Consider the following 26,776-nt stretch of genomic DNA (forward strand, 5'->3'; position numbering starts at 1 on the left):
GGACCAGGTCATGACGGCCTGTTACAAATGGGGTGGTGATGATGACTGGGAGGCCTGGTGGGTACTTGAAGCTATAGAAATAATATGGCTTATCCTGGAGGTTATTTTGCAGGGCCAGGGCTCAGCCTTGCAGTGTATAATGCAGGCTGTAGAATCTCTGGCCTTCCAATTGTTGGACTCCAAATGTCATCACCCCTGACCATTGGCCATGTTGGCCATGGCTGATGGGAGTTGGAGTCAAATAACATCTGGTGGGCCACAGGTTCCCCTACCCCTGGTCTAAAGTAAGTATCAAGAAGACAATTGCCTTAGTCACTTACTGGGTAATGATAAAAGATACTGAAACATCTACTATTGGGGCAAGAATATTCAGATCATATGATGCCGCTCTCTAGGAAGACTCTCCCACATCACTCTTGGAAGGCTATGCATTGAAAGAATTGTTCTTACACAATGGAATAGTTTACTGGCTAATATTCTTCTGCCTTCATAGGGGCTTATGGCAGTTCTAATGTTATTAAAAGTAGCAACAGAAGACACATGAGTGACTTGTGGCTCTTCCTTTAATGTTTCGATAGGAAGCAGGAACTTGCAGATCTGCCCTGCAGAGACACATGTAAGCATCTTTGTAGGAGCTGTGAAACAACATTGGAAGCTTTGATGATGATTATACACACATACTTGGTTGGGCTCCCGGGAAGGTGAGAAGCCTGCTTATTCAACTTCCTAATTGCAGCTGTTTGCCAAAGCCCTTTTCCAAGTCAATGGAGTAGTGAAATTGACTATATCAGATCTCAAGGAGATGTTCGTTAGGTCAGTGTCCAAAGGGGCTGCACTAAAAATACATCTGTTTCCATTTTGGACACAAAACTATTGCCTTTAGTGGCATAAAATCTCACCAAAAGGCACATATCTTTTCAAAGGACGTTTGCTGGCTGCATGTTCTCTGGTTGGCAGCTGCTTCTCTATCAATCCCCCCCCCGCGTCCCACACATGCATGCATGCACACACACACTGCATCTTCACCTTAGGAACAGCAATCCCAGCCAATCAGGGATCACACTGTGAGCATGATGACATCATGACCATTAGCAAATCTGATTTCATGTCTTCAATGCTTTCTGCCCTCATTCTGAGTGGGCAAACATTTTCACCCTATTTTGGAAGCGCTCTCTTCACTGTTCATGAAAATACTTCCACCCACCCTCACCCCTTGCTGTCCATCCTTTAACCTTACCCTGTTTCAAAGAAAACTTGGGAAAAGATGCTCTTGAATGGTAGTTCATTGCTGAAAGGTTGAATTATTTACAGCATGCTCCTATAGATGTTTGCTTGGATGTAAATCCCATTGTGTCCTGTTGTGGCTGCTCCGTAATAGGTCTTGAATTCTTTCTCTGCACCGCTAAAATGGTCACTGTGTCTAAAATTGCCACTGTGGTGGCAGTGGCAGTCCCCCCCCCCCATTTTGAAAGGGAACACGGTGTGTGGGAGAGCACACTTTGCTTAAAAACAGAATCCTGCTCCTAGGTGGTTTCTGGGGAAGCGATTCTGCTTCCAAATAGGCCGTGCGTTCCCGGCGCACCTTTTTTTTCTTGCAAAATTGCCATTCTTTTTGCCATCATAGCAGTAATTCGGCAGGGGCAGCAGGAGCAAGGGGCCACAAAAATGGCCATGGAGGCCACATGCTTGTCCATCCCTCTTCTAAATGATTACATGAGTATGTAATTACATGATAGAGTCGGACACGACTGAACGACTGAACAACAACATGATGTATAAGCAGCAGTAATTTCATGTACTAAACTTATTTATTTATTTATTTATTTATTACAGAGGTGGTGGGGGGAGAACGTTTAAAAATCGCTCTGAGAAAAATTACAGCACATGGGCTTTCTCCAGTTGGCACCCATGAAGAATAGTTTTGGCTTTTTCCCTGGGCTCTGCTTGGAGAACTGTGGAAAGCTACAAGATTGGTTAGACCAAAGAGAATGACCTGGGGTACAAACATGTAAATGAAAATGTTTCTATCACTGGCAGTGAAGGACCGTACCATCTCCAAGTCACAGATAAATGGGCAGATGGAAGACCTGTGCAAAATAATGGTAAAGTGTATTACCACATCTTGCCATGGTTCTGGTGGAATTTTAAACCCCACACAAGGAGAGGAGAACATTTTCTTTAACCTATAAGTAGGGATGTACGAAAGTGACTTACCTTTTGCGGATTATGTTGATAGTGGGGGGGGAGGCGTTCCGTCCCTCCCCCCGGAATCCTGGCCGGGGGGGAGGTGCTCCGTTCCTCCCCCTGGAATCCTCGACCAGCCGGCTGTGCTCCGCGGCAGTTCCGCGGAGCAGTCGGCCAGGCCCAGCCTGGCCAGGCCAGAGCCGTCCGCAGCCTGATTTCTGGCCATGGAGGGCTCTGGGTAAAAACAACAACAACAACAACAACAACCGCGTACGCAAATGGCAGCAGCTACGGCCGCCGCCATTTGCGTTCCTTCTTTTTGGCCGTCTTAATCTATGTAAATATTTATGTAGACTATGACGGCGACAATCAAGGGAAACGCAAATAGTGTAGCGGGTGCTATTTGCGTCCCTTTTTCATTCACCGTTTTAGCCTACGTAAATCTTTACGTAGGCTAAAATGGCGAATCAAAAGGGGACTCAAATAGCGCCCGCTACGCTTGTGTTCCCCTTGATCTTCGCTGTCATAGTCTACGTAAATATTTACGTAGATTAAGACGGTAAAAAGAAGGAACGCAAATGTAGGGATGTCAGAGAATTTCGCCACAAATCTCGGGGAGGCTGAATGCCAGCACATTCGGCCCCCCGAAATCGGTGGCGAAACGGTCTGCCCCCCCCACCCCCCTGGGACGGGACTTACCTTGGGCGAATCTCCCTGGCGGCGGCGGCTCTGGCGGTGGTTCAGCGGCGGCCGGTCTTCTGACCGGCTGCCGCCGCTGCCATTTCCAGTAAAAAAAAAAAAAAATAACGTGATAGGCTACATAAATGTTTACGTAGCGTATCACGGCTAGATTTTTAAAAAATACTGTGATAGGCTATGTAAATGTTTACGTAGCCTATCATGGCTGAGTAAAAACAAACAAACAAACTGCGCGTACGCAAATGGCGGCGCCCATGGGCGCCGCCATTTGCGTTCCTTATTTTGGCACGTCTAGTCTATGTAAACATTTACGTAGACTACGGCGAAAATAAGGGGAACGCAAATAGCGTAGTGTCTAACAAGTCTTGATCAGTTCAAACAAGTCTTGATCAGTTGAATTGAAGGTTCATCTGGGGACTGCGATAAAAGCGGATGGCACCTATGTTCCATTGATCTTGTCTGCCCCTGCAAAAGGAGTCAAAGATCTGCTTTTGAAAAATCAGGGCACTCTCATAGTTTTTTCCAGGGCAGCATCCCCTTGTCACTGGGCTGGTAGGATATGAAGTTGAAGCTTTTTTTGAAGCTGCCTTTTCACACCAAGGGATATATATTTGAAGTGTGGGAACTTCTGTCAGGAACATCCACTCCACCCCTCCAGTACTTTAAGAACATCAAGTGCACCATAGGTCTTAAGTGTTGGGAGGTTTTTGCATGTGATGTTGTAATGGCCATGGTGGTGTACTGGAATGAAACACTGGAATTTGTGGTATAGAAGTATTCTGCCTTTCTTCTGTACAGATCTTCTTTTAAGCTAAAGAAGTAAATGGGAGTTTTAATATAGTCTCTTTGCTCACAGAAGTACAATTTGTACAATAATGCCCCCAAAAGTGCATTATTTTCCTATCACGACTGAACTGGTCATTGATTGCAAAGCAAACATTGATTTAGGTTTACCTAACTCTCGAAAAGAATGAATACATAGTTAAAAAAAATAACGTACAGAATCAGTCAGATTTCTAATCATAATATCCACTTTGTTTTTCCTCCGAGCTAAATTGTGTGCGTTTCCTGTGGAAATACATTTTCCCCTTCCAGTTTGCAAGTTGTGTTTGAGTTACTTTTTTAGAACACTTTGGGTTATGTAAGTTTTAATAAGCAGCTTTGGCCCTCCTCAAGGCACACCCCACACACTTATGCTGCATGACCTCAGGTCACAAGTAATGGTTGCAAGCTAATTGATTGAGAAAGGTTTGTCTGACTGGGCCTCTTTGAGTCCTCCCTTTACATTCCTAAATTCTATGAAGGAACAGTGGCAGCTTAGCGTAGCTGGGGAGGAAGGGGGAGAGGAGGGGAGGAGGGAGGAAGCTCTCCAAGTTCTGATTATGCGCAGTTTCCTTGTTCTGAACTGAGTTCTCTCCACCCACTCCTTACTAAAGAACTTTTAAACTAGGAGGCTAACATCTTTAAGCTTTTATCCCTGCAACAGAAAAGTGAATTCCAGTATTCAGGGAACTTCTGAGAGCCAGGCTCTATACTCCAGGCAACTGCAGAAGTTTTATGGAACTGATTCTAGCAAAGTTCAGCAAAGTGCACCACTCAGATGCACTACTCCGTGCACAGAGACTCGGATTCAGGCTGACAGGCAAATAAGCCATCTCACTGAAGGGGCCTCTGTGTGGCAGCTCTGAGCTATTAAGCCCCGGTCAGCCTCAGGAAAAATGTGCAATGGAGTAGGGCAGACAGTACCACTAACTTCAGGCAACTGTTGCTTTCCGACGGTGAGTCAAGATTTGAAAACACGGTTTTAAATGTACGCAATTGTCTGTGTCTGCATGTGGCTTTTGGGGGATGGGGTTCTTTTCTTCTTCTTTTGCAGGGGGAGGAGATACTCTTGATGAAAGTTTTGATTCTGAACTGTACCATGTCTGTCTTCATTCTTGCACAATTACTTTCCGCACACATCCAAGGGTGGAACTATGATTCCTGAATGATCAAAACTTGGTTCTTTATTCTGATCCAAAGGAAGGAGCTGGGGGGGTTGGGGTTGGAGGAGAAATAGCTGCATAAGCACTCCCAGGTGTGTGCATCGACAGATATACAGGGGAAAGAAACAACAGTCTATAGCAACCTTTTGTGTAGTCTCTGCTTTATGACCATTTCCGCTAGCATATATTTCGCCGCCTTATCTTGAGAATGTATAGACTCTATAGAGGACAGTCACTATGAAAAGAGCTTTTTGTTTGAATTCCTGGTGAGTCGGAGGGGTCAGGCCTACAAGTTATCTGCCTGCCAGAAAGTCTCATTTCTCTGCCCTTTATTTTTCAAGCTGAAATGGGGAGAGGGGGAGCATTCTCTCCCCACCCCCCACCCCGCCGCCATTCCAATCTATGAATCCAAGTTTTGCACTCTTTGTTACTCATCTGGCTTGAACTCTTGACAGTCAGAGTTTAGTTTTTCTTTTGTCCTTACGTTAAGAACTCAAGCATAATCACAACTCTCTGAGTTCCTTTGTACTAAAATGCATTTGGACAAAAGAAAAGACAGAATATTGCAATTCTGCACATGTTGCTGCATTTTTGTTTATGGAATCCCTCCAGCTACTTTTAGCAGAGGTGGGGAGGGGACAGATCTTAAGACTTGGAATGTAAATCTATTTGACAGATGTGGAAGAGGTCCTGCCCTAAATATTTGCTAATATTGTCATCTAATACATTGGTAATAAATACAATCTAATGTTAACTTGAGCGAGCAGCTGGTTTGGGAAAAAAACAGGTTTATTAAAAAGACAACTGCATTAAGCGTTACGAGATGACAGGGAGCTAAGAAATATTCCTGCAAAATCTGCTGAGTGGGTGAAATTTAGAGTAATAAATCATCCATGCATGCCAGAATTACTGCATGTGTAATATTCATTTAAAATCCCTGCTATCTTAAAAGCAAACAAGCTCCAAAGTGCTTCACGAACTTAACTGTGACTCCTTTCATTTAAATTTATGGGCTTTCACTCTTCAGTTGTGGAGAATATTAAAAAATGCTAAAGAAATATCAAAGCTATAAAATATTTCTGGTTTTGTTAGATAAAAACAAACACAAATTAGTGTGGCAGTATTTGAATCTCTTCAAAGCAGTTGGTGGAATGGCTAAAGGAGAAATAGAACTTTGCAACTTTTTGTGAAGAATATTGTTTGTATTCCAGGACATGTCTCTAGAGATGAATGAAAAGTTTGCCAAACAGCATGGAGCAAAAGCCCTCGAAGCATACAGCAATCTGGTTGTTCACCTGCTGTAGCTATTCACATGCTTCTTGATTAACCTTAGAAGTTTTCTTATCTGTCCACTAGATCAGATAATTTGTGACGGATGGGCACTGATGCTTCCCAGAGAGGTCTGGCTATTGGGCATTATAGAAATGTGGATACAATAAAATAAATAAATAATTCTGGTCTAGATAGACTTCAAGTAGCTGTTCAAACCAGTACGTTTCTGACCAAGCTGTGCTTTATTTTCATTAGCAGGATTTCTGCCCTCCTTTGTGGGCTGAGATTTAAGCAGACCCTTTAGCAAGACAGAGAGGGAAAGCAGGACTCAAATTCAAATTCCTCCACAATATCCTTTCTGGGTTATTTTCTTTTGAGTGTTTTCAGAGCATTTTTTGAATCCAGAGATTGAGAAGAGCAATGTGGATGGACAAATGCAAGCCACCTTTTCAGATGCTGTTAAAAATGTTTTAACTCTTTTAACCTGTTGTTTATTCTTTTATCATGTTGTTCACCACTCCAAAATCTTCTGATGTGGAGCGGTATATAAATATTGTAAACAAACAAACAAACAAACAAATAAATAAACAAACATGAGAATTCTCCCCCTTCGTTGTAGCAAAGTGGGGAGAAAACAATTTCTGAAGTGCTTCTCCAAAACCTCATGAAAAAGCCTGCCAGGAGGGAGTAAACATTCAGCCACCAAAACCTCTCAGGATTAGGGATGGCAGAGAATTCTGGCACGGATCTCAGTGAGGCTGAATGCCAGTGCATTCGGCCCCCCGAAATCTGTGCCAAAACGAAGCCCCCCTGCCCCACCGCCCCGTGAAAGGCGCGCAAAACAGAGCACCTATCTGGTGCTGTTCGTGTTGCTTTGAGAATGGCGTCCACGTCTGCCATTTGCTTCACAATTTTTGCCGTGATAGGCTACGTAAATACTTACGTAGCCTATCATGGCTAATGCAGGGCTGCCAGTTGCGTCCCTGCGGAGGCCATGATAGACTACGTAAATATTTGCATAGCCTATCATGGAGAAAAAAAGGGAACGCAAATGGCGGCAACCATAGCCGCCACCATTTGCGTTCCCTTTCTTTTGCTGTGATAGGCTACGTAAATATTTACGTAGCCTATCACGGAGAAAAAAAGGGAACGCAAATGGCGACCGTAACCATGCCTTGGTTACATCATGATTAGACTACTGCAGTGCACTCTACATGAGGCTACCCTTGAAGAGCATCTGGAAGCTTCAGTTGGTGCAAAATGCAGCAGCAAGGCTGCTAACCAGTGCATGGTATCATGATCTCATCAACCCAATACTTAAAGCTCTGCACTGGTTGCCAATTGTTTTCTGGGCTCTAAATGGCTTATGGCCTGGCTATCCAAGGGACTGCCTATCTTGGTATAAATCTTCCCAGTTATTAAGATCAGCAGGAGAGGCCATTTTGAAGGCACCCTTGCCTGCAGAGGCCTACGTGTCAGGCATGCAGGAAAGGGCTTTCTCCTGTTCTGCTCCCCGGCTCTGGAACGCATACTCTTTTTGGAGTTGTGACTGGTCCCCTCTCTCTCTCTGCATTCAGGGTGAGGGTGAAGACACATCTTTTTAACTTCACTTTTTAAATGTTATGGTTTTTAAAGTCATTTTAAATTTTTACTGTGTTTGATTTTGGTTTTTATTTTCTGAATTTTTTTTGTAAACCAACTTGGTTGGATTCAGATAGGTGGTATAGAAATACAATAAATACAGAAATAAAAAGAAATAAGTAAACAAAAATATAGGATTTGCACAGCAGACCAGCACAATTTCCCTTGCCATCACTTGTCAAGCATCTGGATTGGCCCTGGGGGCACTGCTGACACTGGTTTATTCCATATTCTTCCTTGCCTGATTTTAAAGATACGGTTTGTTCCTCATGAGGGCATTCTGCATTTTCCTAGACTAGATATAAGTGCAGCTCTGATTGGTACAAATACTGTCTAAATTTTCTCGATTTGTGATGAGTTCATGTCTTACTGCTAGGCTATAACAGCATCTAACACTTGATTAATTGACTGTGTGAAATGTTTGTGATAATGGAGTCTGTCATCCACAGCTGGAAGGTGCTATGTTGATCGTATTTGTTATCATACAGACTTCTAATATCCACATTGTCCCCTGTTGTAATCATCAAAGGAATTGTGTTGGGGTCTTCAGGGATGCGGCATTTTAAATGGTGGCGCTCCCACTTGTACTGCTGTTCTCTATGGGCAGCATCCAACAGTGTCGTTTTGCAAACGCAAATAGCGCTAGCAGAGCTCCGCCAAATCTTTCCATTGCGGAAGCGGTTGCGTGTTATGCTTGCAGCATTTGAGCAACTGGTTGCACAAGCATAATGCACAATGGCTTGCGCAACCACCCTTGCTCAAATGTCATTTACGCTAATAGAACAGCACAGTTGGATACTGGCCTATGTCTTCATTATTGACATCACACCTGGCATACCTAGGGTGCTCTCAGTAAAGCATAGTGATCTTGATAAGCTTATAGAAGGCAATAGACTCTCAGGCTCGCACAATGTGGTTTTGTCATGAAGAACATGGGGTGTGAGTGTCTCAACTGTATAATCTGAAATGTGTTACTTCCGAACATGCATATACAAAGGATTGAGGTGCATTCCTGAACCTCCATACTCATGGACAAATCTTGTGATCTGTCCTCATAAGGAAACCCTTAAGTCAGAACAGCAGGGAGCCAGAAAGACTGGATTCCAATATCTGTGGGTTGTCCCCCCACACACACACACACGTACTAGCTCAAACCAAACCTTTACCAAGAGAATCTAGCCCCAAATTCAGATTTCTGGATGCCCAACAGAGCAACTGCTTCCCTATTCACACACATGAACAACAGTGCTAAAACAAATACTTTGATTCAGATATGGACATTCAAGATTGTGAGCTGCCCTTGTCATGCATGAATAATGGCATTTTTATGTTAGATATCACTAAGGACACCATTTACAACATCTAGTGCAGCCTTCCCCAGTGTGTGCCCTCCAGATGTTTTGGATGACAAGTCCCAGCATTCCTGAGCATGCTACTGGGACCCATGGGATTCCAAGTCCAAAATATCTGGAGGGCACCAGACTGGGGAAGTCCGAACTAGGCACTTAGGAAAAACTGCAGCTGCCAACAATTTCCAGTGCCTCCTCTTCAGCAGCAATCCAAAGGTGAAAGCATAGATAGTGGATGATTGGAAATGGGAGCCCCACCCCAATGTTAACTATAGCTCAGCAGGCAAAAAAAGTTCATCTCAAACAGAAAGGATGTCAGCAGCAGCAGCCGTCTGAAAGATGACAGCAATAACTTTTTCTTAATCTGAACACTACTCATAAACTATCAGCTTTACTTCTTCCGATAAGCCTCATAGGAGCTAGAAAGTCATAGCAACCAGAGTCTGGCTACTGAAACTGCATAAATAAGAATTTGCTCCTTTAACAACTACCAGCCTTGGTTACAGTAGCATTCAAAGTAAGGATGTTAGGGCGGTCAGCTGTTCTGCTTTGCGGAAGACAGCACTTTATTTGACGAGCTGTCAGAGGACACTCCTCTAGTTCACAGGCTGCCCAAACCAAGTCTGATTTAAAGTCAAAGAACCATCAGAAAGGGGTGCAGGGGCCTTCAGTTTGCCCATCAACACTTAGCACCTGGACAACTGACGGAGCAGGCAGACACACGGGTCACTTGGTCCATCTTCCTCACTGTGGTGAGATGTATCATATTTCTGTTTAAGTTATTTAAAATAAATCTCTGAAGTTGCATTTGTGCATATAAATTAGCACATGCAAATGTAATGCAATTGGCACCCTGTTTTGTCCTATTTTGGGGAGATGCATTTCCTCTTTTTTTGGTGATGGATAAGAGGCCATACACGGCGATGTATGGCATGAGTGCAACATACCCCCTCATCCTTTCATTGCTGAAATAAAGATATGAGGATTTTAACCTAATTATGCTCTTACCTGGTTATTGAACTGCTCTTCCATTTCCTGTTTCTTGGAAATGAAATGTGTAAATAAGCCCCGCCTGGCTATATTGATTAGGTCACCTTGCATCCAATTCTACACTGATGTCTACTTTTGGGGGGACTTCCATGAATGTCTATATATAGGAGCAAAATGTATGATGTGCATACACTGAGTGAGGCAAGGCACATTTTTCTAGTTTCTAATGCTAGATTGTTTGTGGGTTACTGCAGCAAGAACTGGAAGCTCAGTTCATTACAGCTGTGTCCAGCTGTAGCAAAAAGGAATAAGTATTCGACAGCACACAAAGACAGGACAGCATATTAGTCTGTATACAACGAAGGACTAACACATATGCAACTGTGTCTATGGATTCAGGAAAATGGGCCCTGGGGAGACCCAGGTTCAAATCCCCACTTAGCCATGTAGCTCAGTGGTTGACCATGAGCCAAGTCATGTTCTCTCTGCTTTGCCTACATCACAGGGCTGTTGTGAGGATAAAAATGGGTAAGGGAATGATATATTCCTCCCAAGTTTTTTAGTCGTTCTGTTTCAAAAAACCATGTTAGTGCTTTTTAAATCTTGTGCTACCGCTGGTTTTTCCTTTGGTTTTTCTTTGTTTTAAACTTTTAAAGGTTTTTATATCTTGCTTCATTACAATTTTATATTGTATGGTTTTACGCCTTATTTTTTGAACCACCCAGAGAGCTTCAGCTATTGGGCAGTATAGAAATGTTATAACTAGTAATAATAAAAAATGATGTACGCCACCTTTTGCTCCTTAGAGCAAAGTTGGGATAAAAATCTAAAAATAGTAATGAATAATAACATTCTGTTTTAATACATCCAAACATATTACAAATATAGATAACATCTAGAATGTTATTTATTAGCACTGGAAAACCTAGGGTTAATGTAACCTGAAAGCCATACAGTCCTATGGATTTTCTTTTAGAATTTCCATGGGCAAATCATGTTTTATCTACACAATTTACAAACTGGAACCATAAATACATCTCGCTTACAATTACCTCTTAACTTAAAACAATTGAATCCATTTTTCTCTGTGTGTCTCAAACTCTAGCTAGCTACTAAGCCTTCAAAGGGATATTGTTAGTATGTTTACCAGCCAGGAGAGCCTTTGCTGCTGTTTGCAAATATAAATAGCAAGACTTCTCATAACTGCAGGCAAGTGAATTTTTTCAAAATTCTTTAATAGAAGCTCCACTAAGCATCTCTGCTAAAGGATAATCCACAATTTCATCACTTCAGGGGTGGTGGATCTATGGCCTTCCAGATGTTGTACTACAGCTTCCATCATTCCTGACCTTCGGCCAAGGTGCCTGGGGCTGATGGGAGTCAGTCCAACAACATCTGGGGGGCCATAGGTTCTCCAACCCTGCGTTAGTTCTTTTCAAAACTAAGAACATAAGAGCCATGGTGGATCAGACCAAAGGTCCATCTAGTCCAGCATTCTGTTCATCCAGTGGTTAACCAGCTGTCAACCAGGAACCCACAAGCAGGGCATGAGCTCAACAGAGCCATTCCACCCATGTTCCCCAGCAACTGGTGTACATAGACTCACTGCCTCTGGTACTGGAGGTAGCACATAGCCATCAAGACTAGTAGCCATTGATAGCCTTTTCCTCCAGGAATTTGTCCAACCCTCTTTTAAAGCCATCCAAACTGGTGGCCACCACTATTTCCTGTGGTAGCAAATTACATAGTTTAACTATGTGCTGTGTGAAGAATTACTTCCTTTTATTGTCCTGAATCTCCCACCAATCAGCTTCATAGGATGACCCTGGATTCTAGTATTTTGAGAGAGGGAGAAAAATGTCTCCTTATCCACATTCTCCACACCATGCATAATTTTGTAGACCTCTATCATGTCTCCCCCTTACCCTCCTTTTTTTCCAAGCTAAACAATCCCAGCTGTTGTAACCTCTCATAGGGGAGATGCTCCAGCCCCTTGATCATTTTAGTTGCCCTTTTCTGTACTTTTCCCAGGTCTACAATATCTTTTTTTACATGGTGTGACCAGAACAGTATTCCAAGTGTGGTCACACCATTTTTTGTATAAGGGCAGTATGATATTGGCAGTTTTATTCTCAATTCCTTTTCTAATTATGCCTAACCTAATATGGAGTTTGCCTTTTTTTACAGTAGCCCTACACTGGATTGACATCTTAATTGAGCTGTCCACCACAACCCCAATATTTCTTTCTTGGTCGGTCACCGCTAGCTCAGATCCCATCAGGCTATACCTGAAGTTCATTTTTTGCCCCAGTGTGCATCACTTTACACACACTTACGTTGAACCACATTTGCCATTTAGATGCCCATTCTCCCAGTTTGGAGAAATCCTTTGGAGCTCTTCACAATCCCTTTTTGTTTTAACCACCCTAAATTTGGTGTCATCAGCAAACTTGGCCACTTCACTGCTCACTCCTAATTCCAAATCATTTATGAACAGGTTGAAAAGCAGGTTGAAAAGAACAGGTTGAAAAACTAGATGCTACAAGTCTCATACTTTTTCACAGTTCCACTATAAATGGAAATAAGCTCCTTCCTGACTGCATTCTTTCCAGCACCTGCCCTAGCCCCTCTGAAGAATGTATCTGTCTGAATGGTATTAGATATCATCAGGGAATGACTTTGATTGGCAGTTCTCTAAGATTTAGGCACGAACACCAACATGTTTTGTGATGATTGAGCACTGATAATTTTATAATAACCTTTGTTGATAAGAGCCCAATTGCATCTCTTTCCATGTCCTTATTTATGATCATTATTGAATTCCTCTTCTTAAAAATGAATAATAATGATTTAGGAGTTGTTATTCCCCCCTGCCCCATATTGTTATTGTTTAATTGTGTTGGACAACCTTTTAACTGATATTTGCTGCTGCTATTATTTCTTTTATTACTTTCATTATTATTTGTACTTTAGCTTTCTGTTAAAAACACCTGAAGCGGTTTACAGGAAGAAGAAAAAGAAAACCCTAATCCCATTCAAATTACAAGGCAAAACAACAAGAACAACAACAAAGAACTAAAGAATAACAAATTTGCAGCACTAAAATGGCATACATCATTTTAAAGCAGGGCAGCAAATTGTTGAAACATTAAAAGCTCTCTAAAATGAAGAAGTATTGAACACATGCCTGAAGAACTTCATGGAAGGAGTCTGGTGGATCTCTATGGGGGGGCATTTCAGATTTGGGGGGCTATTTATTTACTATTTATTTATTATATTTCCATACCCATATATGGGTATTACATATTATATTACAATATAATATGTATAACATATATACAATATATGTATATATATTGTATATATGTACATATATGTATACATATATGTACATATATATGTACATATATATATATGTACATATATATATGTATATATATATGTACATATATATACATATATATATGTACATATATATGTACATATATATGTATATACAATATACATATATGTATATATGTATATATATATACATATATACATACATATATGTATATATGTATATTGTATATACATATATACAATATATGTATATTGTAACATATTACAATATAATATGTATAACATATTATATTGCCCATCAGACTCCCTGCCTGAGCTGACGGAGGTGGTCTCGGGCTTGGTGTTGAGGACCCCCAGGATGATGGTCCTGGGGGATCTCAACTTCCATGCCGAGGCCGCTGTATCCGGGGCGGCTCAGGACTTCATGGCCGCCATGACAACCATGGGGCTGTCCCAACATGTCATTGGCCCAACGCATATAAAAGGACACACGCTTGATCTGGTTTTCTCGACTGGGCAGGAGGATGGTGATCTGAAAGTAGAGGAATTAACATCTGTCCCTTTGTCATGGTCAGATCACTTCCTGCTGAGGTTTAGACTCATGGCAGCCTTCCCCCTCTGCAAGGGTGGGGGACCTATTAAAATGGTCCACCCCCGGAGATTAATGGATTCCGATGGATTCCAGAGGGCTCTGGGGGATTTTCCTGCTGGTATGGCTGGTGCTCCTGTTGAAGCCCAGGTCGCTCTGTGGAATGCAGAGATGACTCGGGCGGTTGACACGATCGCATCCAAGCGCCCTCTCCCTCTGAGCAGAGCCCGGCCAGCTCCTTGGTATACACCTGAGCTGAGGGCAATGAAGCAAGAGGGGAGACGGCTAGAACGCAGGTGGAGGAAAACTTGTGCTGAGTCTGACCGAACACAGGTAAGAGCCCACTATCGAGCCTACTCTGTGGCGGTGAGGGTGGCAAAGAGGCAGTTCTTTTCCAGCAGCATTGCATCTTCTCAGTGTCGCCCGGCGGAGCTTTTCCGAGTGGTTCGTGGCCTGTTACATTCTGGGCCAGGGAGAGAGACGGTGGAACCCTCGGTAGCACGCTGTGACGGGTTTGCGCGGCACTTTGAGGATAAAGTCGCTCAGATTCGTCATGAATTGGACACCACCATTAATGCAGTTCCATTGGTAGAGGCGTTCAGAGCACCGTCTGGTCCAGTTTTATTGGATGAGTTTCAGTTACTGAGGCCTGAGGATGCGGACAAGGTGCTTGGCCAAGTCCGATCGACCACTTGTGTGCTTGACCCTTGCCCTTCATGGCTTATTAAATCAAACAAGGAGGGGTTGTCCGGCTGGGTCCAGGAGGTTGTAAATTCCTCCTTGAGAGAGGGAGTGGTGCCTGCTGCTTTAAAAGAGGCAGTAATTAGACCACTCCTGAAAAAGCCTAACCTGGACCCAGAGGATGTTAACAATTATAGGCCAGTGGCCAACATCCCCTTCCTGGGCAAGGTGCTTGAGCGGGTGGTTGTAGGACAGCTCCAGGCACTCTTGAATGAAACGGATTATCTAGATCCATTTCAATCGGGCTTCAGGCCTGGTTTTGGAACGGAAACTGCCTTGGTCGCCCTGTGGGATGACCTCTGCCGGGAGAGGGACAGGGGGAGTGCGACCCTGTTGATTCTCCTGGACCTCTCAGCGGCTTTCGATACCATCGACCATGGTATCCTTCTGGATAGGTTGTCTGGGTTGGGAGTTGGAGGCACTGCACTACAGTGGTTCCGCTCCTACTTGGATGGCCGATTCCAGAAGGTGGTGCTGGGGGATTATTGCTCTGTGCCATGGCAATTGTGCCATGGGGTTCCACAGGGCTCTATTCTATCCCCCATGCTGTTTAACATCTACATGAAACCGCTGGGGGAGGTTATCCGGAGGTGTGGGCTGAGGTGCCATCAATATGCGGATGACACCCAGCTCTACCTCTCTTTCTCATCAAAACCAGGTGAGGCAGTGGCTGTTCTGAACCAGTGCCTGGGCACGGTAATGGACTGGATGAGGGCCAATAAACTGAAACTCAATCCAGACAAGACGGAGGTACTGTTAGTGGGTGGTTCGTCTGCCCGGCTAGGTGATAATCAACCTGTTCTGGAGGGGGTTGCACTCCCCCTAAAGGATCAGGTTCGTAGTTTGGGGGTGCTCTTGGATCCAGAACTGTCACTTGAGGCACAGGTGACCTCAGTGGCACGGAGCACTTTTTATCAGCTTAGGCTGGTATACCAACTACGCCCTTATCTGGACAGAGATAGCCTAGCTACAGTTATCCATGCTCTGATAACTTCTCGTCTGGATTACTGCAATGCGTTATACGTGGGGCTGCCTTTGAAAACGGTCCGGAAACTTCAGCTGGTCCAAAATAGGGCAGCAAGATTGTTAACAGGGACTGGCCTGCGAGCTCATATTACGCCAGTACTTTTCCAGCTGCACTGGCTGCTGGTCCATTTCCGGGCCCGATTCAAAGTGCTGGTGTTAACATTCAAAGCCCTTAACGGCTTGGGGCCAGGTTACCTGAAGGATCGCCTCCTCCCATATGTGCCTGCCCGGACCTTAAGATCATCAGCAGCAGCCCTTCTCCGTGAGCCCCTGCCAAAGGAAGTGAGGCGGGTGGCTACTAGGAGGAGGGCTTTTTCTGTTGTGGCACCCCGGCTCTGGAATGAGCTCCCTAGTGAGGTTCGCCTGGCGCCTACATTGTACTCCTTTCGGCGCCAGGTGAAGACCTTTTTATTTTCCCAGGCATTTTAGCTTTCTAAATTTTTATCTTTGCTGTTTTAAATCTGTATTTTAAACTCCTGCACTGCTGCTAGGTTTTATTGTGGTTGTATTGTTATATTGTGGTTTTAATGTTCTATATATTTTAAATTGTTTTATTGTGTGTTGTTTGGTTTTAGTTTTTGTGAACCGCCCAGAGAGCTTCGGCTATTGGGCGGTATAGAAATAAATAAATAAATATAAATAAAATAAATACCACCCAATAGCTGAAGCTCTCTGGGCAGTTCACAAAACAAATCATATCTCATATGCAGGGCTACTACAGAAAAAGCCCTGCCTCTTATACAGCTTAATGGGCTGTATCCATCGTTATTCCTATTTAGGGAGCAATCCTACCCAGATAGGCAGCCTCCTCCAAACTCGGAGGCGACCGCCTATCCAAAGCAGGGCAGGAGAAGCACGGGGGGGATTGTTCCTTCCACGCTTCTCCTGCCCTGCTTTTTCAGCTAGACAGCTGATTGAGGCTGTCTAGCCGCGGGAGGACGGAGCGGGGGAGGAGACTGCTGTATGACACATAGGATGTGTCGTACAGGCAGTTCCGCCCTCCCTGTCCCAGAACACCCCCAGCCACGCCCCTTTTCTGCGCTCCACACTCGTGAGCGCAGGGGATGGGGCTGTTCCGCACTGCCTCTGAGGCAGCGCAGAAGCGGGGGGAGGTTGGTTCTCTAGGCACTGACCTTGGTGTGCAGGCTCCGAGGTCGGTTCCTGGAAAACAACATATCCTATGGCTGCTTAGCCACTGTCTAGCGGCCATAGGATTGCTCCCTTATTTTATTTATTACATTTATATCCCCCCTTTCTTCCATCATGGAACTCAAGGTGGCTACATGTGGTTCCCAGGTGGTCTGCCCTCCAAGCACTGACCAGACCCAGGACTGCTTAGCTTCAGCAAGGTGGCTGCCTCATGTGCCTTCAGACTATGCCCTAGGACCTACTCTATTTAGAGTAGACCCATTGAAACACATGGGACTGATACGGGATACAACCCCAATCTAATCTCATGAGAGGACAGATTGTTGGGCTCTGAAGCTGATCTTGAAGCTGCTCTGCTGTCTTATGCTCACACTTTTTTTGTAATCCTTAATAAATATAGACCAAATGTACTGAACATATTTTTCTATTAGTCACAGTTCATAGATATTAGGTCAGACATGTGGAAACAGGAAACATATGTTGTTTAATGAGATCATCTCCCCACCTACCCTTTCCTCTTCTTCTCATATGTGGGACTTAATTTGTTACTTCCTGTTTGAATCAAACCACAGTTGTGTGATGTCTGAACTGTGTGGTCCTGCCAAACCAAGATTGCAAACCACAGTTTTCCCACCATTTTTAATCCTGGTTTTGAGGGATTAAACTCAAGCCATAGTTTGCTGATGAAGACATCATGGTAAACTGTAATTTCATACAAACAGGAAAGAAGGAACTAAGTCCGACCTCTTGGTTAGGATAGAGTGTTCATGCACAGCCACTGTCCTCCATAGTTTGACGGATCATCTGAATACAGCTATTGGTTTACACCTTAACAAAGAGGAACATTTTCAGTTACATCCTGGTCTTATTCATTCAACTTAAAGCAGTGATACCACATAGTACGGTGTGTGTTTTGTTTTTGTTTTTTGTTTTGCTTTAAAATAACCCATTCCTTAAAGAAGAAAAAAAAGATTGTGAGATGTTTTCTAGTTTAGGAAGGATTTAAATGGATATTGTAAAGGTTGCAAATTTTATATATTTATTATGTTATATTGCAAGTGCTGATTGTGACCCTCCTTCTTCTGCAGCTAGTTAAAGAAATGGTCACATGTATATAAATAAACTTTTTTAGAAGCTGTTAATAATCAGGGGTAGGGTAGGGTAGAGAAACACGCATCAGCCTGTCCTGTCCTGTCAGGTTGGCATGTGATGTTTCCTGCGAGGAACATCAATAACCAGTCCTATTGCAAGCCTGTGAAGGTTAACCCCCAGCCTCCTGCTTTTAGATACCTTGCTGCACCAGAATGTGATGGATGTCCCAGACAGACAGAAGAAGCTTTACCACTACCATACTTGGGAGGGAAGTACTGCCAGAATTGGAAAAGTGAAACAAATCTGAATGAAGAGCTATGTGGCCATTTATATAGAACGTAGGGATGTCCAAATCAGCCAAATTTAAGCTTGTTGAGGTTCTCCAAATTCCACCTTGAAGCTCATTCCAACTTCTGTTCCTGTCCAACTGTGAGTTTTATTTTTTTCTTTTCACACACAGTTTCATGCATTACGTTCATGCACATTTCCCCAAATGTACGCATCATTTGTGTGCATTTTTGAATGTATGCATTTTTCTTCCACTGATTAAAGAGTGTTTGCATGCATGTTTCCAAAGTATACATTCAGTCATGTGCATTTTTCCAGTGTACACATTTCTGAACACATTGTTCTGCAAATCACACTGAAAGCTTGGAAATATATCGGCTTCAATTGCAGTTTGTGTTCAGGTCTGTGTCCAGTTCCAGGAGGTGCAAACTGGGTAAATTCTGTTTGTTTGTTTTTAAATGAACTGAAATGAATTTCTCATCATTCCCTAATAGAACACACAGACCATTTATCTGCTGTGTTATGAAGCTGCAGTCAGCTTTGAGTACCTTAGATGGGATTACACAAATCACGGGTGATCAATTGGCCCAGTAGGTATTAGCCATGGAAACTGAATAGAACAGGACTGGTGTCAAGGACAGGCATGGTTAGGCACCTGCCAAGGACCCACACCCAAGGAGGGGCCCACTGACTAGAGCGCCCTGGACTTGCTGCTCCTCTCCCCCATTGCAACCTGCTTGTTCAGCCACCACTTGCTGTGGCCCAGACAATGATGAAAGAAAGAAAGAAAGAAAGAAAGAAAGAAAGAAAGAAAGAAAGAAAGAAGATTATACTGCCTTCTTGCTCATTGGCTCTCTGCCTGTCAAGCAAGCAATCAGGTGGGAGCAAAGATGAGAAAAGAGGATGAGGAACAGTAGAAGCCAGTGCGAATGGTGGTGAGAAGGTAGACTCATTGAAGGAGGAGGCTCCCAAGGGCCCTCAATAACCTGGAGCCAGTACTGGAATAGAACTTCCATGTTCAGTGGCAATGTAGCTCTGCATAGTAGATACGGGGGGACAAGAAACGGGGGTGCTCTTGCCTTCATGGCTTGTTCATAAATTTCCCTAATCATCTGGCTGGCCGCTGTCAGAAACAGAGGCAAAAGCCTGCTGCAGTCATTGTCCCTGAGAGCCTTTACAGATTAGCACATTTAACTGCTTCAGCTGGAAATGTCCATGTAAATGACATTTAAATTTCAGGCTGTTTTCACTCATCAGCTTTTGACTCTGGGTGTTGGAAGAGCAGGTTTTGACTGTTTGGACTTATTTGTAAACTTTTATCCCAAGGCAAAGTGTTACCCTTGAAACGTGGATTATGGATTAAAGCCAGATGTGGGCTTGTTTCTCAACATAGATGTTCTCTAGATCTGATCTACAAAAACGGGGGGGAGGGGAGATGCATGAGCAAGAAGAATGTCTCTTAGGATATTATATACACTTTGTACATATTCAGTCCAACAATCCAACTAACCCAGTGTTGGTTGATAATAGACTTTCAAGGTCTGAGACTCTATAGCTATTTCCCAGTCCTGGTACCTTAGGGTGCAATCTTATGCATGTTTAGACAGAAAAAAAGCCCTACAACTCCCAGCATGCCCCAGTCTGCATGGCAGGCTGGAGGGATGCTGGGAGTTGCAAGACTTTTTCTCTTATCTAAACATGCATAGGAGTGTGCTCTTAGCTTCTTTCTTGGGCACTTGATCTGATTCCTTATACACAAGAGATGTTTGCTGCTCTATGATGAAGTGAGGCACATCTTGGGAAATAGAGACATTTTTTTTTTTCCTTTCTAAAAAGCATTTACAGTATTACCCTACCACAATAGCTTGAGGTCATTTTGGCTCAAGGCCAAATTAGACAATACATTTCATGTGACAATACATTTTCACGATCTCTATTTGTTTTTGTTTAAATTAGAGTTTAATTTAAAACAGCCATGCCCAGTCCTACATAAGTATCAGGACCATGGAATGCAGGGAGGGGGATTCTCCCCAAAACTGTGATTCCAGTGAAAATCCCACCCGTAGAGGGAAGCTGCCCACTGGCATCACCTTTCGGGGGTGGGGTGGATTTTTTCAGGATTGCCAAGGGGAGGTTTTCACCCGCCACACATAGTACAGTCCCAGTCCTGATTGAACCTCACTTTACATGCTATTTTGTGTTTTAAAACACAAGCATGAAATGTATTCAGGAATTCCACATGTCATCCGGTTCAGCCCTCAGAACTCATTTGTTAAGTACACTATTAAAAACAATTTCAACTACAATAATAATTCAAAACAATACAAGGAGCAGGAAGATGGATGGATGGATTGATTGCATTTATACCCCGCCTTTTTTCCTCTTGCAAGGAACCCAAGGCGGCTTACATTATCCTCCTCCTCTCCATTTTATCCTCACAACAACAACCCTGTGAGGTGGGTTGGGCTGAGAGTCTGTGACTGGCCCAAAGTCACCCAGTGAGCTTCCATGGCCAAGTGGGGACTAGAACCCGGATCTCCCAGCTCCTAGTCCAACACTCTTGCCATTAATTATAAGCCAGAGATAGCCTGGGTGAGCAAGTTGTGTTTTCAGGAGGCATTTGAAACATGCCACATTTTCTGCCTCCTGATCTGCATGGGTGAGGATTTTCCAGAGGGTGGGTACCACCACCAAGAAGGCCCACATTCCAGATATTATGTGGCAACATTCTGTTGGTTGCAGAATGACCAGACAGGCCTCCTCTGAAGATCTTAAAGGTTGGCGGGTATATATAGAGCAAGGTGGTCTGCTAAGTATAGTTGTTATAAGGACTGCAACAAGATAATAGAACAAAATAATATAAGGATTGCAACAAGGGTGAAACCCTTTGAATATTTGAAAGCACGATAAAAATGGTAAGTATTATTAGATTTGCAACTCCTTATTTGGGCATTAGGATCTCAATATAGGGACTGAGATCTCAACATCTCTCTTGAATTTTATCTACTAACACCTTATTTTTTTATTGTAGTCAGTTTTTTGGATATATTACAAAAGTATTTATTTTCCAGTGACAACAAAACGGTATTACTGGGCTGGCTAAAGCACAGCTTGTGTACCTTAATTCTCTGTTCAGCTGGAACCATTGTTTAACCAGCCAGTGTGGCAGTTGCATCAAATCTGAAGGCACCAGAAGTATTTCCAAGCCAGAATTGTCAACTATACAAAAATTAAGATTTGAGCTATGATAACTCAAATTTTCAGATCCAAAAGTGCCAGTGTTTGAAAATCAACTAGCGGCTTATGGCTGAAAGACACCGGTTGCTGAAGAAAATATTTACCCTGCCCTCTGTATCAAATTATAAATGCCGAGCTTTAAAATTCATTTGTTTTAGGAAGCCAACTTCAGTTACCTTCTGCTTCAGGTTTGTGTATCTTCTTGTCGAGACAGTTCCATTGTTTGATAGGGTATCTTTCCCTGAAATTGTGTTTACAGATTGCAAGCCATTCAGTGAATATCACGTCTTGTCTAATGCATTGCACAGCCTCACGTTGTTTCCCCCAATAGCTTCCAGTGTCTGAGGTACTGAAGCAGGATGTTTTGTCTCTTCCCTTTCCAGGAGGTCCTGTTACATGACTGTGAGAATCAACTTGCTCATCCTGACCACTAAAATTCAGGACTTAAAATTTCAGAGAGAAGAACTCTGGGCCATATAGGGTACTGTCCTTTACTATTTATGTGTTTGACCATGCACTTCCTGAACAACTAAGTTTGCCCACAGAGAAGTTGTCCTAGGGTGCAATCCTATGCATGTTTAGACAGAAAAAAGTCCTACAGCGTTCCCCAGCCAGCATGGTTTCTGTCTAAACATGCACCCCTAATGAATGGAAACCTGGAGGAGGAGGTTGAGGTAATACCTGCCCTGCCCTAACATGTCTCCCTAACCAGTGCACAGAGCCTATATGCATATAAATGGTATGTGCATAGCCTCTGTGCATGCAGTATAGTATCCTGAAAAATATAGAACACAGATCACATAGACAATTCCCCAACATGGTGCCCTCTAGATATGTTGGACTACACTTTCCACCATCCATAGCCACACATGGCTGAAGACAATCCTTAGAACTGGAAGAGATCTTAAGGGTTATCACAGAGCTCAAAGTATAGTTTTTTTAAAAAAAAATTAAACCATCCCTGACAGATGTTTTGCCAGCCCCTTTAAACAGTCAATTTCAAGATATTTTTACAATTTTGGAAATTTCTTCCATTGCCCAAGTTTTCTTAGAGTTTCAAACCCAATGGATTAATCCTTCTCCTATGGAAGTCAATAGTGAATGTCCATGGATTTTAATGCAGAATTCTTGTGGCTCGGTTGTTCATTAACACAATGCTCCGCTCCTATACCTACTTGCTGGGTAGTTAATTTCCCTGGAGTCAATGGCATTTTCTTTCCACACTAAAGTGTCCAAATTCAGCTTAGACATGCAACTTTTTTGTATGTAACTTTTAAATGTATTTATTACTTTATACTGTTTTTATATTGTATTTTATATTTTTTTAATCTTAGGATATCAAGCGATCTTAGGATATCAAGCAGTATACAAGTAGTTTAAATAAACAAAACAGAAATGACCCAGAGCCTCACTTTCAATGGGACCTGTGTCACACTTAACTTTAACAGGATAAGGGTCAAGATTTACGATTGGGATATAAGGCTAAGCTCCAAAGTGCACTTACTCAATGAGACTTTCTTCCACGTAAATGTCTTTAGGACTGGAATTTTATCCTATTGTTTTTCGATGTACAGCTCTTATAAAACAACTATTGCTTGAAACGGAAAATAAATATCCTTGACTTTTTACAACAGTCTTTACAAAAATGTATTTTCATTCTCGTTCCCTTGACCTTCTGTTCACATGACATCAGCATCCATTTCCTAGATCCTTTCTTCATATATCTTGCAGTCAAAACTGTTTTTCATCTCTGTTGCTCTCCTCTGCTTGTCTGCAAAATTCTTGACATGCCAGGCTTTAAAGTGGACATAATCCTCCAGCTGAGACCAGCCATACCATCCAACATGACAACATTGTTTCCTGCTCTTGGAGCATATGACAGTTTTGTAGCAATTTGTTAATAAGTTATTAGTAACTGTGTAAGATTGGCGAATGTTAGAATTGCAGTGAACGTAAATATTTTACATTAACAAGCAAACATTCTTCCTTAACATATCCACACATTAACTAAACTTTGGTTTTGCCTTCTTGGGCACATTTTACATTCCTTTTTCTTTTTTGTCCATAGTAAAGTCATATCATTCGGCCTCTGTAAACATGTTCTTAAACATCACCTAAGAAAGTAGAAAAGCAACGCTTAAAAAGGAATCCAATTTATTCTCATTTTTCAGCATATTTCATATCTGCCCAATTTCAGTTACGTTGTTCTTTTCCTTATTTTTCCGTGTTCCATTTACATTTTGCTTCTCTTGCAGTCATTCTCCCTATCTGTGCCTTATGGAGCTCTCATCCTTTGATTCTGTGATCCCTATTTCCTCTGCTTTATACAGTGCTTTCTCTCTTTACCATTTTTTTTTTTCATTTCAGTCATCCTATCTCTTTAACTGTATTTCATTTATTTATTTTTTGAACATGGATCCATGTTCTACATAGCCTGAAGTTACTGTAAGCATCCTTTAAAAGCAAGAAGAACAATCAAACAACAACAACAATGGGCAGTATCCAATGCTGGCAATTTGCAAGCTCTAAACACATTGTGCTAGTGGGAATGACCATTAGCACAATGGTAAAGTAGCACTTGCTAGCGCAATCTGAGAAACTATGGACTGGGAGCCGGGAGAGCCGGGTTCTAGTCCCCACTTGGCCACGGAAGCTCACTGGGTGACTTTGGGCCAGTCACAGACTCTCAGCCCAACCCACCTCACAGGGTTGTTGTTGTGAGGATAAAACAGAGAGGAGGAGGATAATGTAAGCCACCATGGGTTCCTTGCAAGAGGAAAAAAGGCGGGATATAAATGCAATCAATCAATCAATCAATCAGCTACTGCTTCCAGAATGGGACAAGTCAGTGGAGCTCCCTTCCACGACCTCAGCTGACTGTCCCATGCTAGAAACAGTAGTTTCAGGTAGTTTCTAGTTGCACTAGCAAGCATTACTTTTTTGTTGTGCTAGTGGTCATTCCCACTAGTGCCGTGGCAGTACTGGATACTGCCCATTATAATTAAAATAAAAGAAATGACAGGAACAATGGGAGCAATTAATCTGGAACAAAGGCATTTTACAGCCCTTAAGAGAAGAGAGAAGGGAACATAAATCCATTTCCTCCCAAAGGTAAATCCAGAGCCTTGGGGCAATTAACATGAAGACCCTTCTCCCTACCCTACCTGTCCTTATTTTGTAGGTTAGTTTCAGTCCATTCTGTCAAGCTCATTTTGAACTTCCCAGGTTTATGTCACCTGCAAATGGGGATTCCCTCCACCACTTCATCTAAGACAAGTCATTAATAAAAATGTTGAAGAGTACTAGGCCCAGGACAGAGCACTGTAGCTGTCAAGGGCTCCTTGGAGGCCTCTCTCAATCTAATCCAGTAACCAAGTCCAGACACAGACAAAGGGATTCCTTTCAAAGCTTTATTCTTCTTTTACAACTTAACAACTCTACAGGTAGCAACTAGATCTGAGCAGCAGAGTACCTATGCCCTAAGTTGAAACAGTTGGTCCCCGTTTGAAAGGGAATTACTGGCAGACCCCTGAACTTAAGGACTAGGGAGAGTCCCTCCCCTTTTCCCTTGGATCCTCGGGGTGCAGCCATTGTTTGCGCGCCAACCGGGCACTGCGCCTCCTTTCCGCGCCCTCCATCTGGCACCGCTCTCTGCGTCTGCGTCGCGCATCCACCAAGTCTGCTATCTCTGCTTGGTCACTCCCTGGACTGCTTTCTAATCTAGGAATGCTGGTGGGAGGAATCTCCGTCAGCTGTGGGCCCTGGGAAAGAGGAGCGTGCTCCTCTCCCAGGAGCGACTGCTCTTCCTCAGAATCAGAACTACTCTGGGATTCTATGGGCCCAGTGTCCACCCTGACAGTAGCACTCACTCAAAACCTCCATCCGGTTTGATAAGCAACCATTGATGAACACCAGCTATGAATCCACCTGATGGTACTATCACATCTAGGATGCAATCCTATGCATGTTTAGACAGAAAAAAAGTCCTACAACTTCCAGCATGCTACAGCCAGCATTGCTAGTTGGGGCATGATGGGAATTGTCAGACTTTTTTTCTGTTTAAACATGCATAGGATTGCACCCTTAACCTGTTTGCTAATCAAAATATTATGGGCTTTGTCAAATGGTTTGCTGAAATCAAGGCAAATTATGTCCACAGCATTCCCACAATCCATTAAACTGGTAACCTAATTTGGGGGGGGGGGGAGGGAGAGAGAGAGAGAGAAAGAGAGAGAAGATTAGTCTGGCAGGATTTATTCTTGAGAAATTCATACTGCCTTCTACTAATCACTGCATCATTATTAAGATGCTTACAAACTGACTCCTTTATTATCTGTTCCAGTATCTTCCCAACTGGTATTGAAGACAAACCAGCTGGTCTGTTGTTTCCCAAATCATAATTTCCTCCTTTTAAAAGACTGGGACAACATTTGCATGTTTCCAGTCCTGTAGCAGGACTGGAAACCCATTTTCCAGGATTTCTCAAAAATGATAGAGGTTCTAAGTACCTGAGCAAATTCCTTTAGTATCCAAAGATGCAATTCATCTGCTCCTGAAGACTTGGACTCATTTAAGGTAGTTAGGTATTTCTTGACGACTTATCAAACACGCAAAATAGGAGTTGAGCATTTCCACCTCTGTCTCACCCATTAACATTTCACCATCCTCACTAAGCAGTGGCCCTTTCTCTTCCTCTTGGTTCAAATGTTTGTTTGTTTTTTAAAGGGATGCCTGTCACAGAGAAATCTGGTCATTTTGGGCCCAACAGATTCCTATGGTGCACCTGACTTGGCTTGCATTTGCAAGCTGACTGGTGCGTCAGTTCCTGAAACTCGGAAATGTTGCTGGCTTTTTTAAATTTGCGAGTTGTGATTTGTGCACATTTTAAAGAAGCTGAAATACCATGAGCTGGCCCAACTTGTCGTGCAAGCTTGTGGAAGAGTGAGACACAGTCCGGGGGTGGGGGGAGCTTGCGACAACTCGCCAAGCTCTACCCCCCAAACGATTCCTTCAACTAGGGATGGGCGAAGTCATGTAGCTTACTGGACCCCCACTGGCCAGCTGACCCTGCACGCCATATGCAGGTTGCCAGTGAGTGATGGCCCACTCCCCACACTTGCCCGACTTGGCTAATGCCAAACCGGGCAAGTGCTTATGATGTGCCCTGCCCTTTTTCATAAAGGGCCATTTAC

General features: G+C 43.1%; 1 long non-coding RNA gene across 1 annotated transcript in view; it reads left to right on the forward strand.

The window, feature by feature from the left end:
- The first annotated feature begins 4,168 nt into the window (after window positions 1-4,168).
- Window positions 4,169-26,776, forward strand: part of LOC146349808 (uncharacterized) — a 294,990-nt gene continuing 272,382 nt past the window's right edge. Inside the window, exon 1 of the long non-coding RNA XR_014789092.1 lies at window positions 4,169-4,661. This is a non-coding gene — a long non-coding RNA (uncharacterized LOC146349808). The remainder of the gene's footprint in view (window positions 4,662-26,776) is intronic.

The sequence above is a fragment of the Heloderma suspectum genome, chromosome 3 (assembly GCF_057233095.1).
Source record: "Heloderma suspectum isolate Gila_16-S chromosome 3, 16-S_ref, whole genome shotgun sequence".
Lineage (NCBI taxonomy): Eukaryota > Metazoa > Chordata > Lepidosauria > Squamata > Helodermatidae > Heloderma > Heloderma suspectum.